General features: G+C 41.9%; 1 protein-coding gene across 41 annotated transcripts in view; it reads left to right on the top strand.

Annotated features, from left to right (window-relative positions):
- ZNF438 (zinc finger protein 438) overlaps nt 1-14,336 on the top strand; it is a 144,169-nt gene that overhangs the window by 66,146 nt on the left and 63,687 nt on the right. For 38 of the 41 annotated variants that reach the window (XM_032473784.1, XM_032473780.1, XM_032473779.1 and 35 more), the window contains one exon: nt 3,758-3,834. The gene's annotated coding sequence lies outside the window, so the exon portion shown is untranslated. Of the gene's footprint in view, nt 1-3,757; nt 3,835-7,129; nt 7,334-14,336 lie in introns of all 41 variants that reach the window. The other 3 variants (XM_006177914.3, XM_032473800.1, XM_032473797.1) reach the window with 1 other exon arrangement.

The following is a 14,336-nucleotide window of genomic DNA, read 5'->3' as shown; positions in this document are numbered from 1 at the left end:
AAATAAGCAGCATGCTTTTAAATAATCTGTGGGTCAAAGAAGTACTCTCAACCACAATCAGAAAATATATTGAAGTGAATCAGTATCCAAACTAGTGAGACACCAAGTAGTGCCTAGAGAGAATTGTATAGCTTTACATGCATGTGTTTAAAAGGTAAGGTTAAAGCCAATTATCTAATCTTCCATCTCAGAAAGCTAGAAAAAGAAGTGCAAATTAAATTCAAATAAACTGGAAGGAGCAAAATCATTAAGAAAGAAGACATAAAATAGAGAAAATTAGTAAAGTCAAAGTTGTTTCTCTGAAAATGTTAATAAAATTGGTAAAATCCTACTAAGAAAAGAAAAGAAGCTCATATCAACAATATGGTATAAAAAGGAAACATTACTAAAATCTAAGAGATAATAAAGGATAAGGAAAGACTGAACAACTTTATATCAATCCATTTGGCAGTTTGTACAAAATGGACAAATTCTTTACCAAAATGACACACAAGAAAGTAAAAATTGTGAATAGTCCTTTATCTTTTAACGGCATTGAACCCATAATTAGAAATCTTCTCATCTCGAACAGTATTCTTCAGCTGAATTAGGCTCAGTATTAGGTCTTTGATCGAAAACTTCACTGTATGTGACTAGATCTATGTTTATCTCCCCTTCCATATAATTTCTTTCAGATTGATTTCCATTTATTTACTTTTATTCCATTTTTTTTTTTTTTGAGTTTGAGGGGACCAATTAATTATATCACATTTTCCCTTCGACTAACTGTTCCATCTGAACAGGGTAGATCTCTGACTTCTTGGAAAGAAGAGTGTAATGAGAGTAGGATTTCCCCCGGGATGATAAGTGACATAACACCATTCATTCATTCATTCATTCTCTCTCTCTCTGCTGTATCTGTTTGATGGCAGAGGGCACACGACTGGCCACATATGTCACTGGTTTCTCACCCCCTTTTGTCCAAACCCACACACATTCTCCTCTCATCCACATAGTAAACTCAAAAGGGCAATTTGGATCAACCCAGTTTAAATGGTTAGGACGCCTAGAGTCAGATCTTTTACCCAATTTCCCCACAAATGAAGTTGACATTTTTATTCCAATCTGAGCTATGGCTGCTTCTCCAAGGGTTCTTCCTCAGTTGTGTCAGCGTCAGTCTTGAAACTGTCCTCTGCACCACGGGTGTCCCCACACCACGTGACTGTTATCTGTTTCTCCTAATTCATGTTTTTGGGTTTCTCATACACAGAACTCGTCATTCTTTAACTTGTTCAGAGTCATTTGAAGATCTCAAATACTGAAAGCCCCTCTGTTTTCTTTCCTTTCTCCTCTTCTCTGGCAAGTTTTTTTCTCTCACACTCTTAAATTCAGAGTTTTTTATTCATACACTGTCTTTCCACCTCTCCTTCCTTCCCTGTTCCCCTCTCTGTCACAATATGTGGTCCTGCCATTGACCTTAACTCCCCAACTTTATACCCTTACACAAAATAATTTTTATTTATATACATCACCCACCATCTCTTCCATTTCTAACCATGAAGTTTCTCCCTGCATGGTTCACTCTGCTAGGCTTCTTGTTCCCATCTTCTCTTGATTTTGCCCCATTATTGATCTCTCTTCCTTCCTGTGTATCCCTTTTACTGGCATTAAACACACAAAAAAAAAAAAACATAACAACACCAACAAATCTTGTTGAAGATTCAGCTTCTCTTTCAAATCATGCCTCTTAGAAGAATAAAATTTGCTAGTTAATTCCATTTCTCCTCTTTGTTTAATCTCTCCATTACTAGAAGTTCTGTTCTCTTCTGTTCTCTTCTGTAATTTCTTTCTTAGGCCACCAGTGGCTGTTAAGCTAGTCTTAGTCGTCCTTCTGCCCTGAAAAGGCAGGACAGGGTGCTCACTCCTCTCTCTTTTTCCTTGACCTCATTGGTGGGCATCCGTTTTTTGTGGAAAGCTCCCTCCTCAGATAAATAAACCTTTTAGGAGACAAGCATACTGTTCTATTGACTTGCTGTCATGAGACCACACAGATGATTCTGGAGTGGTGCCTCCTTTAGGAAATGAGTTTAGGGTTTTTACTGAGTATAGGCTGGGCTTTCAAGTCCTAGGGTAAGATGTCAGAAGTGGGGTGAGGCTTCGGATTGGTTGATTTCTTCAAGTAGTGGTCAATGGAGACAACGCGTGGAGGCCCAGGACTCTGCGTTTGTGACTGTGTCACTAAATGGTGGTGACTGTGCCTGTGTTCAGTCTCGCATAACTGATTGGGTGGTTATTCTGGTTCTCATTTTCAAGCACATCTTCAGCGTGTTTTTGACTTTTTAGTTCCATTGCGATTGCCCTGGTTTCTTCTTACCTTGACTGCTGCAGTAACAAAACAGGTCTCACTGCCTTTTGAATTCTTCCCATAGTAACTCCAAAGCCAGAGCCATCTTTCTAGAACACAAATCGAATGAGTTTTCTACTAAAAACCCTTGATGGCTCTTTTTGTGTGGAAAATAAAACCCTATATACTGCATGTAGTATTCGGCCCTCTTAGTGTGACCTCAGCCCTGCATTCCAGTCCTGGTCTATCTGTTGATCTGTCCTCCCTCAGCCTCCCTGCCTCGCCTCCTCCCAACCTCCCCACCCTGCTCATCTCTTTTCTTCCCCCAGCCTGTGCTCTCCCTCTGTTATGGAAGTGTATTGACTCTGAGCTCACCCTCTACATTGTGGCCCCTATGCCTAAAATAAAAGTAATTTTTGTTTCTTCTTGGAATGTTATTTGCTTCCAAACCATACCTTTATCTGATTGTTAAAAAGTCCTATCTCTTTTAAAACCATATTTGCAGGCTGTTACTTTGCTAGGACTTCAGAGGGAAATATTACAGACCGGGTGACTTAAACAACAGAAGCCTGTTGGCTCAGTCTTGGAAACCAGGCATCCAAGAGCAGGGTATCTGCAGGTTTGATTTCTTCTGAGGCTTCTCTCCTTAGCTTGCAGGTGTCCTCCTTCTTGCTGTGTCTCCCGGTGGTCTTTCCCCCACGTACACACATCCCTGGTATGTCGCCGTGTGACCTGACTTCCTCTTCCTATAGGGACAGCAGTCAGATTGGATAAGGGTCTGCCCTGAAGGCCTCATTTTAACTTCCTCACCTCTTAAAGAGCCTTATCTCCAAATACAGCCTGAGGTGCTAGGGGACGAGGGCTTTAACATCTGAATTTGGGGGCGTTGGAAGTCACAGTTCAGGCCATAGCACAGCCTTCAGGCTTTGCCCCTGTAGGATGGCCCCGCCCCCAGGCCCCACAGCGCTCCTTCCAGCTTGCAGCTCTGGTTGTGTCGGTCTTGATATGGGTCTGTCCGTGTGTGTCTGCCTCCTCTGGCGGCTGGTGGGTTTCCTGAGGGCACGAACTCTCTTTACTCAGCTTCATCTCTCCTTGCTCTCTGTGACATGGTACTGAATAGGCTCAATTGTTGGTGAAATTTTAAATAATTCAGTGTTAATCAGGCTTAAAGATCTAATAATATATTTTCTAGAACTTTTAGGAGATTGACATAAAAATATATGAAGGGAATGTATTAGATCTCCTGTTTTAGAAGTCGAGCATCCCTTGAGATTTTTATCTTAGGTTCTTAAATTATACATAATATAACTAATGTCAGTTTTATAGAACTAAATATAACTCTTTTATGGTCTGTAAGGTGTAATCATCTAATTGGCTTCTGTAAGCTGCTTACAGTTCTTTCAGTTTCATTACTTCCATTCCACTTGTTTTCAGATAAGATGAATGCCATGTCTCAACCAACACTGAAAATTTGAAGTTCAGAAGACATTTACTCAGTCAAGTCACTTCACGTAAGTCTGCTCACATCTGTCAAAGCACCAGCTTATGACTGATTTCAAATGTAAAGAACTGTCAGGGGGGTGTATAGGTCAGTGGTAGAGCACGTGCTTAGCATGATTGAGGACCTGGGTTCCATCCCTGGTACCTCCATTAAAAATGAATAAATAAGTAAACCTAATTACCTCTCCCCCCTCCCCTCAAAAAAATCCATACTTGGTAGGGACTTTTTACAAAATAAATAAATAAAAATAAATTGTAAAGAATTAAGTCCACAACCTTTGATGCTGTCTCAACACTCAGATTTCTCAGAATATCTCATAGTCAGTCACCATGTGTATCAAATCACTAGTCCTGGAAAATAGTGGAAAGATAATTACTTACTAAATTTCATGTGCTTATTAAAATGTGTTTAAATTCATGGTATTATTTTTTAAATGAGACTAGCACCTCAAAATCATCGTTTATTTTGTATCAAGTCTGGGTATCAAGTCCCAACTATGTGCCAAACCTAATGTTTCTAAAATGGTTTTTCACTGTAGCAAGTATTTTGTTTTTCAGTGTTTTAAAGTCTTTATACAGCTTTTCTAAATGAATCACATGTTCTTGGTCATTAAAGGGAAATATTTAGTAACTAGCCATCACTTGAACCTTTAACATTTAACTATTAATTCAAAAACCTAGCTTGGAGAGATCATCTTAACCAACCGCAACTATTATAATTACCTCCTAATGGTCTTCTGTTTTCATTCTCTGTTCTTCCGTCCTGTCCTTCGTTGCCAGGCAGATCTGCATATAGATCCACTCCAGAAATTTGAAAACCCTTTAGTGGCTCCCTACTCACTGCCGGATAGAATCCACACCTTTGTCTGGCATTCAGAGCCCTCTACCAAGCTCCTAAAAATATCCCCCACTTTAACTTTAGCACCAGCTGGACTCCTCTGCCCTGTTCTGAATTCTCATTGTTGTTCACGCCTCTGCATCTTGACTTGCACTTATTTTCTTGGTGTTTCTCTGTGCTGTTCTCTTTTCCTCCCTTACTGGTTTCTCTGCCTGTTGAAGTCTTGTGCAAACCCTCAGGGCTCAGCTCACGTCCAGACTCCTCTGTGAAGCCTTCCCTGATCACTCCAGCTGGAAGCACGAACTCTCCCTCTCCCTGCTGACCTCATCCCGTATTTTGTCTTTATCGCTATTTCAGCACATTTTACCACACAGCTTTAGTATTTATGCCTGTCCTGTCTCCCACCCTGGGTTGTAAGGACTAGAACATTAAACCTCTCGTCTAACTTATTTTTGTCTCACACAGTGTTCCACAGAGCCTTTAACAGTGCTCAGTAAATATTTGTTTAACAAATTAAGAATGTGCCTGGATTTTTCTCCCGTCATCCCCTCCAGCTTTCATCCTTACAGACACATATGGTCCGTACTCATGGCAACCGTTCATTGTTGTTATGCGCGCCTGGCCGACCGCCACGCTGCCGTCTTATCCCAGGAAGATACTGACCATAGTATAATTAACAAGATAGTTCCCAACCTCAGAAGTAAACTGTATTCCAAGATTTCATGTCTAATTCTGCTGTTTGGAATGCAGAAAGCATTTTTCCACAAAAACAGTGTTATAAATAGTGGCTACGTTTCTCAGCCAGCCCTCCCAATGCTGTTTAACTCATAAATACCAGTGCTGCTTTAACCACAGGCAGCCCCGACGTGGAACGCTGTTTCATAGAGAACTTCTGGCTCCTTACGTGGGAGCACATCTCCCGTGCTCCAGAAGCAGAGCAGTGACTCTCTGGGCACCTTGAGCAGGAGGAGGGTCTGGGCTGGGGCTCTGGCAGTGGCTGCACATTTTGGATATTCTCACACTATCAGCTTTTTGGTTTTTAGTATTTGCATAAGAGGCATTTCCCTGTAGGTCACTGGTACCCTCGTGCCTTCTAAATTGAGGGCAAGGGAACACTTGCTCTTCCATCCTCCCCACAGTAGAGTAGGATGATAAATGGGGCTTCAGCTGTCCTATTACACGGGTGGGTCATTTTGAAGTCAGGTATCAGCAGATTAGGATCTATTTCATTACTTCCCCCTTTTAGTTACTTTACAAACTTATGGAAATTGAATACATAAATATGGAAAAGACTTCTGTCTATAGGAAAAACACATTTATAGGCATCAGCCCTGTATTTGACATCTCATCAGTTTGTGTGGACAAGTGATTATCATTTCTACATGGGCATAGTGATGCTTCCCACGAAACGCACACCTGTGTGTATGAGCAGCCCTGGAGGCTGATGGTTTATGTTGTCAGGCTGTAAAAAAAACACTCCATAAAGTTAAGAGAATTTAATTTGTTCAGTCATCATAAGCTTGGAGCACACGAGTGAGCGTCAACTTTGTGTTTAACACAGCCATAGATGTTGGGGGCTGGAAACCGGAACCAAAGATAATAGGAAAAGTTTGCTTTTCCTCCAGGAGCCTGAATGTGGGGAGTGAAGTATGAAGGGAACATTCCCAGTGCAAACAACATGATATTAAATGCCATAAAATACTTCACAAAAGTAACAAATGTCCTTAGGATTATCAGAATGGCAATACCACTGATTCACCACGGTCATAAAGACAGTGGTGAGGTTTCAGTTGGTCTTAGAGCAATGGTGAAGATTTAAGTAAAGAGTTAGGAGAGGAAATGGTGTTCCAGGTTGGAGCAACTACATGAATAGAAGACTAGACAAACAAACAAACAAACAAACAAAACCGCTAGAAGAGAAGGTCTGGCTTTTGTTGGTGAAATAATAGGAGAGAAAATGTTGCCCGTGGTTCGACCCTGGCTGTGAGGGGAATCATCACAGATATTTTTAAAAATGCAAGTCCCTGGACCTTACCCCAGAACTAATAAATAGAATTTCTGGGGCATGAGACGGAAGCCTGTTTATATTTTAAAGCTCCTCTTGTGGTTGAGAACCACTGAATTAGAAGGACGGGTGAGTTTAGGAGAGCCACGAATGCCTATCTGGGGAGTCGGGCCTCTGGCCCTCAAGCAGTGGGAACTGCAGGGGATCCTGAGACGGGTGACATTGGTGTTTGCCAAGATAAATGACTCGTCAACTACATGTGAATGGAAAGGAAATAAGAAACAGCTTGAATTGGAGCAGGGGTGGTGGGAAAAAGAGAGGTTCACATTTTCAAGTGTGCTTAAATGTGTGGGAGGTGGTGACGTCAGCCTTGACCGTGGCATGATTTGTTTTATAAACTGATGATACTACTTCACCCTCATTAATTTGATCTCTTTTCCTTACAACCTGGCAACTTAAACAGTCATTTCCGCCAGTTTGCATTTAATGGAAGGAGACCATTGTCTACCCACGTACACGTCTAACTGCTAATAGGAAGTGAAGTGATGCAGATGAGAAATGGGACCTTTCGCCTGATCATAACGCATTGAATCCCCACCCTCGTATGCACTAACACAGCCCCGCTTCTGCGGGACTGTGCCAAGAGCCGGAGTCACGCAGATGAGAGGTACTGGCACATAATTCTCCAGCGTTAAGTTGATACTTGAAGAAGTAGTCTAAATTATGCAGTGCATTTTAACCTTTTCAGCATCAAATTGATCATTACTTCCTTTTTGTGGTAGCAGACCCCTGACAACAGCAGCTGTTCTTACTCTGAGTTTATGCTTCTCTTTTGCCTCACCTCCTACTCGGGCCCATCCCCTGCTGGTGCTGGCCCACGAGCACCCTGCCCCCGACCCAGTGAGCCCCAGACAGGGGGTCAGAGGTGTCAGAGTTTAAGTTCTCCTGTGGCACTGAGAAGCCAGATGGCCCCGAGACGCACACTCCTGGCCGTTGTGGGACATGACGGCTGCTGGGTGTCCACATTCAGAAGTCCCGAACCATTGTCACAGCCGGACACATTTCATATCTCTTTGATGTGTTTTACATGATTTATGGCAGCAATGGGCCATATTTATTAGATGGCAAAGAATAAGTTCAAGGTGTGATGTTTTGATGTGACCTGTCCCCTTTAAAAAGACTCATCCTGGACTTTTTTTCTTTTCTTTTTTAAAAATGTATTTTATTTTTTTTAATGGAGGCACTGGGGATTGACCCCAGGAGGCTGGGCCTGCTAAGGATGCACTCTACCACTGAGCTATACCCTCCACCCTCATCCTGGATTTTTTGAAAAGAACCACTCTCTTGGCTGTTCTGTAATAGTACAACGTGACAACAATTTCTGCTTTGGTCTTCCCTGCCTGTGACAGTGAACTTGTTGTGTTAGCAGTATCGCCATATCCCTTGAATTACTTTTTTATAACTACTTTGGTTTTCAGTAACCATCCCAGTGTTTAACAGAGAATGGGTGGTCTGCTTAGATCTGAGGGATACGGCAGGAGAAAGGGAAGAAGGGAGCTGTCGTTCGCTGTGTGCCCTCTCCACATCGTGTACTTTACACGTCTTTCATGATTTTAAGTCTACTTTACAAAGGAGGAACTGGGGATTTAGTGAGGTTTAAAAGTTCTATCTGATGGCAGAAGTCTAGTCAGCGATAGAACTTGGTTTTGATCCCAGGTCTGGTTATCTAACTATTTAAACAGCCTGGTCCTCCAGGTCTGTGTGACTTTTACTTGTTGGGAAGATCAGTGAACTTGGAATTGGGGGCAGGGGCAGGTTTGCTTGTAAGCCTTACCTCTCTCGCTGACAGCTGTGAACAACTCGTTGAATGCTCTCAGCTTCAGTTTCCTCATCTGTCATATGGGGGTAAAGCCTGCTTTCCTGACCACTTGGGATTGTTGGGAGATAATAAGCTAGTGAATTTCAGTGTGATTTTACAGGTATGAAAACCCATGGACAATTGAGAGATTTTTAATTCCAGTAAAAAACAAACCAAAAACCCAAAACACTATATGAGATGACTTGGACAGATTTTGTGCTATTTCGCTTCTTAACATTGCTGTGCAAACTTTCCAAAGTAATGTTTGCCAGTTTGCCATGGTGCTAAGTCCCCGACACCATGGAGTGCCAAACAGCATCTCTGAATTTAATATCTCAGTGTAGCAGAGAGAGTCCTGGCAACGCTTCAGGTGTCTCCTTTCACTTCCCAGAAGCAGTCATTAGTTTCTATACCATAGCAAACAGGTCTGCGCTCTGCTAGATACTGAAGACATGTTCGTAGCCAGCGGAGGACTCAGAAGAATCTAAGGCTGCTAAGTAGTGGTAGACTTACTGAACTGGAGTTAATGTGAACATTCTCAGAACAATTCTTTATACTTTTGAAGTTTTTAATAAGCCTGGGTAATAAAGTCACATTTTGCAAAACTGCTTTCACAAACAGTGTTCAGGTTTCCGGGCAAATTTTACAGGTTACAGGACAGTGAATACTGAAAGACAGCTCTGAGCTATTGTGATCCACTTACACTTCTTTCAAGTGTACATAGAAGAGATAAGAAATGAAGGGAATTCATTAAGTTTAAGGATAGTGCTGTGAATGAAGTGGCAGTGAGCCTAAGAAGTACCAAGGTCATGTCCTAGGCTTACCCAAAACCTTTACCCCAGTAAAGCCCTAAGTCTCTCATACATCAGACTGATGCCTTAGGAAGACCAGCTGACATGACAGAAGAATAGTATTGGTATGCCATTACAGTGGAATACTACCCAGCCATAAAAAAGATTAAATAATGCCATTTGCAGCAACATGGATGGACCTAGGGATTATCATACTAAGTGAAGTAAGTCAGACAAAGAAAAATACCCTATGATATCACTTATATGTGGAATATTTTTTAAATGATGCAAATGAATTTATTTATAAAACAACAGATTGACAGATATAGAAGACTTATAGTTACCAGGGGGGAAAGGGGATGGGGAGGGATAAATTGGGAGTTAGAGATTTGTAGATGCAACCTGCTATATATAAAATAGCTAAATAACAAGATCATACTGTATAGTACAAGGAACTATATTTAATACCTTGTAATGGGCTATAATGAAAAGTATATATATATACACACACACACACACACACGTATAATTGAATCACTATGCTGTACACCAGAAATTAACACATTACAAATCGACTATACTTCAATAAAAAAAAAAAATAGTATTAGACTTCAGATATGGAGCCAGAAGGGTGCACCTGTTCAATCTTGGATTCGTGAGTGTGTAGGACTCTTCCTCATCTGCCAGGCTCAGTACATCCCAGGAGGGTCCCCTCATTCTGACGTGCTGACTCCCCTGACTTCTAGTGCCAGCACTGTGCCTGCTTCTAGATCTGTGGATGGAGGACTCCAGAGAGAGCCTGGCCAAGTGGGGTGAAGGGGAAAGGAGACAGAGAGAGCAAAGAAAATCTACACGCCATAGAGATCATGGCCCGGTTTGGTCCATAGATGTGGGCCACATTTGACCTGATGTTTGTTTTCAACGTGAATTAGTTATTAACTAGTGTAATTTTTAACTGGTTGCTGTTTCAATTTGTTATTAACTAACTTAACGTACAGATTTGAGTTCTCTTGGAAACTGTATGATCTGGGCACTTCAGTCCTGTCTGTCCAGCGGCTGTCATCAGGAGTCACCAGCAGACTGAAGAGAGGCTGCTGCTATGAGATGGGAGCCTGTGCTGCTCAGTTCTCACAGCCCCACCCCTGGCTGCTGAGTTTCTTTGAATAGAACTCAGAGGAAAGTTAAATGTTACTTATACTGCCATTTGTGTTAGAATTGGAAATAACAGGTTGATAGGACAGCATATTTTGGTATAAGTGAAAGACAGTGCGTTGTTTGCCTGGGGCTGTCATCACATTGTACCATAAACTGGGGAGCTTTAAACAACATTTGTTTTCTCACTGCTCAGAAGGCTAGAAATTTGAAATCAAGCTGTTGCAGGGCTGGGCTCCCTCTGGGGCCTCTAGGGGACAAGCTATGTCACCTCTTCGGGTGACACTGTCCTTTGTGGCAACATAACTCCACCGTCCGTCCTCCGTGGCCGTCTTCCCGGAGTCCAGATTTTCCTTGTCTTCTAAGGACAGCAGTCGTGTTGTATTGGGGCCTACCCTAGTCCAGTACAACCTCATTGTAACCTAGTTATGTCTACAAAGACCCTATTTCCAAATACAGTTACGTCCACAGGTACCAGGGATTAGACCTTCAACATAATATTTGTGGGGACACGATTCATCCCATAAAGGGGATGAATATCTGTATATCTGCAGAGCAAAGAGCAATAGCTGAGGAGCAGAGATCCTTGAAATAGAGTGCCTGCATTCACATTTACACCTCATTTGCTCTGTAATCTTGCACAAGCTGACCCCTCGCAGTGTCTCCACACCCTCGTCTGTAGAAGGAGGACAGTGGTACCAGCCTCCCAGGGATGAGGTGAGGACAAAATGAGTTAATACACAGAAAGCACTTAGAACAGACTGTGTGGCACAGACTGAGTTTCAATAAACTGAGCTATTATTATCTGCATCATTATTCACTATTACTCATACACAGTTTCTGTGCATATAGGGAGTATCAGTGCCAAACAATAATTATGTAAGACAAACAAAATAGACAAATCATGGATAAACTAAAAACAGATAGAAATGCTGCATGACCAAAAAAAAAAAAAACCCTTAAACCAATAAAAAACAGAATATGGAAACTGGAATTTTAATAAGATTTACATTTTAATGCAAGTAACCTAATTGCAATACATTAAAAATTGTTTAGCCTTCTTACTCTATTAGATGACCTGCCTGGCCTTGATACGTGCTTGAAATGGATAGAGACCCAGGCAAGAACGTCAAACCCAGAGGCTTAGACATTGACTGCTGGGCTGACAAGCACAGTGGCTTGTAGATAATATTGAAGAGGTCATCACACCAGTCAGAATGGCCTCATTCAAAAGTCTACAAATAATAAATGCTGGAGAGGGTGTGGAGAAAACAAACCCTCTTACACTGTTGGTGGGAATGTAAATTCATGCAACCACTATGGAGGACAGTATGGAAATTCCTTAAAAAACTAAAAACAGACTTACCATATGATCCAGCAATCCCACTCCTGGGCATATATCTGGAGGAAAAACTAACTCAAAAAGATTCATGCACCTCAATGTTCATAGCAGCACTATTTACAATAGCCAAGACATAGAAGCAACCTAAATGTCCATTGACAGGTGAGTAGATAAAGAAGATGTGGTGTGTGTGTGTGTGTGTAGATATAGATATACAATGGAATACTACTCAGCCATAAAAAGAATGAAATAATGCCATTTGCAGCAACATGGATGGTCCTAGAGATTATCATATTAAGTGAAGTAAGTCAGATAGAGAAAGACAAATATCAGATGATATTACTTATATGCAGAATCTTAAAGAAATGATATAAATGAATTTATCTACAAACCAGAAATAGACTCACAGACATAGGGGGGAAAAAAGCTATAGTTACCAAAGGGGAAAGGAGCAGAGGGAGGGATAAATTAGGAATTTGGGATTAATATACATATACTACTATATATAAAATAGATAAACAACAAGGACCTACTGTATAGCACAGGGAACTTTATTCAGTATCGTGTAATAACCTAGAATGGAAAAGAATCTGAATCAGCTTGCTGTATACCTGAAACTAACTCAACATGGTAAATCAACTCTACTTCAGTAACAAAAAGGAAAAAAAAAATTGGAGAAGTCAGTCCAGGGAGAACATGCCAGGAACAGCTGACTCTGAGCATCCCTGCCTGCCTCCGTGGACGCGTGCTGTTACTGTCTGCCTCTGCCCCGCAGATCCTTGGGTTGAAATTATCCTGGTCTCCAGTCTCTGGATCAGAGGCTTAGGCTGAATAATTCTTTACATTTAAACCATATTTTCTTCCGAAGGGAACACATTTCTTGAGACATACTATTTCCATTTTTCCACAGAGCCCTTGTGTAAGATAACCATACAGCCTGAGCTTTATAAAAAATTGAGCTCTGATAGAGAAGGTTTAAAGAAATGACAAGACTTTTTAAAGTACCTGGAGGAAAATTGTTCCATAGGTTAGTGACTGTTGGGTTTACAGTACTACACAATGTAAATATGCCTCATTTTCAAAGGTACTACTGCCCTGAAAAGATGAGAATATTCAGATAAAATCAAAGGATCTCACCTAAATGGTGAAAGGGACATATGGGTATGATATCATGATTCGTGATTTTACTTTAATGAAAGAAGTTAGGCTGTTTAATTTTTGGCAAAGACGTGGTGTTGTGCAGTTTAAGTATTAGTAATTTGGAACATTTCAGTTAAATGATGAATTCGTCAGGACTCCTTCAGTTGCAAATGAAAGAAAGCCAGCTCAAGCCAGCTCGTGAAAATTAAAGGACTTAATTGTTTACATAACTATGGTTTCCAGAGGTGCATCTGGCGTCGGGCGTGGCTGCAGCTAGGAACTCGAGTGAGCTCATCTGGACTCTTTTTCAGCCCTGCTGGTTTCTTTATTCATCCTTTTCCAGACAAGATGACCATGGGCAGCTTGAGACTGTCATCTTCCCCGTTTAGCAGGCTGGACAAAAAGGAAACTTGTGGGGCCAAACACCTTGCTACCTGCCTTAGAGAAGATGCGGGTTGACTCTCTTCGGCCCCATGTGTGATGAATAATCCCTGTGGCCCAGAGTAGGGGCATGCTTTCCTAATGCTGCAATAGAGGGGTGTGGCCCAGTGACTGAGAGCCCCACTGGGGTCTCGTGGATTAAGGGCGGTCTTCTCCAAAGGAGAAGGAATGAAAAGAAGTGACATGGAAGAGTGTCCAGCAGACCAGAACTGTAGTAGATTCAAACCATTACAAATCATATGTGAAATAATTTGAGGCTGTTAAGTTCTGATTTTAAGATGGCGAAGAGAGAACTTTCTGCCTTCTCCTATTAAAAAAAAGACCATCCAAAACAAAGGGAATAAGAAACATTTCTAGCTCTCTCTTTGTTGAAAAATAAGTGACATCAGTAGCTCTTACCCACAAATAGGAACACAGAAAGTGCATAACACTGTGGTTGAGTAGAGGAAGGTGAAATCCTAACCAGCTACAGAGGAGAATAACTGTGACAGGAGCAGTTTTGCCTTGTAGAACCTTGGAGGGCCCTGTGATTAAAGGAATCGGGTTAGGCTGGAGCAGGAGGTAAAGTGCGAGGCTAGAAACAGATGGCCAGTTGAAAGTCTGTAAAGGGACCAGCTGGACACTCAGGTCCCTGTCTCACCCCAGCCAGATAACTACCTTCCCCACAGCCCAGACGATGGGAGGCTTTATCCTCTGGAGAAGCTGAAACTTCAGAGAATCTAGGGTCAGGGACAAAGGAATGGTGGAAGGTGGGGTTAAGTCAAAGTCTGCCCTGCTCTCAGAGCACCAGGAGTCAGACTTCTCTAAGTCTCAAATAGGGTGCTGGAGGAGTCTCTAGAGACACTGTACGGTCCCAGAGAAACTCTGTAGTGCCCCCCCTCCCCTTAGGAAGAGCCAGCCTGCTGCCCGTTGCCCTTCATTGAAGCTCACCTTCAACCCACGAACA

This window comes from Camelus ferus, chromosome 35 (genome assembly GCF_009834535.1).
Source record: "Camelus ferus isolate YT-003-E chromosome 35, BCGSAC_Cfer_1.0, whole genome shotgun sequence".
In the NCBI taxonomy this organism is placed as follows: Eukaryota; Metazoa; Chordata; class Mammalia; order Artiodactyla; family Camelidae; genus Camelus; species Camelus ferus.
The sequence above is the reverse complement of the archived record's forward strand: the minus strand, read 5'-3'. Positions and strand labels throughout refer to the sequence as shown.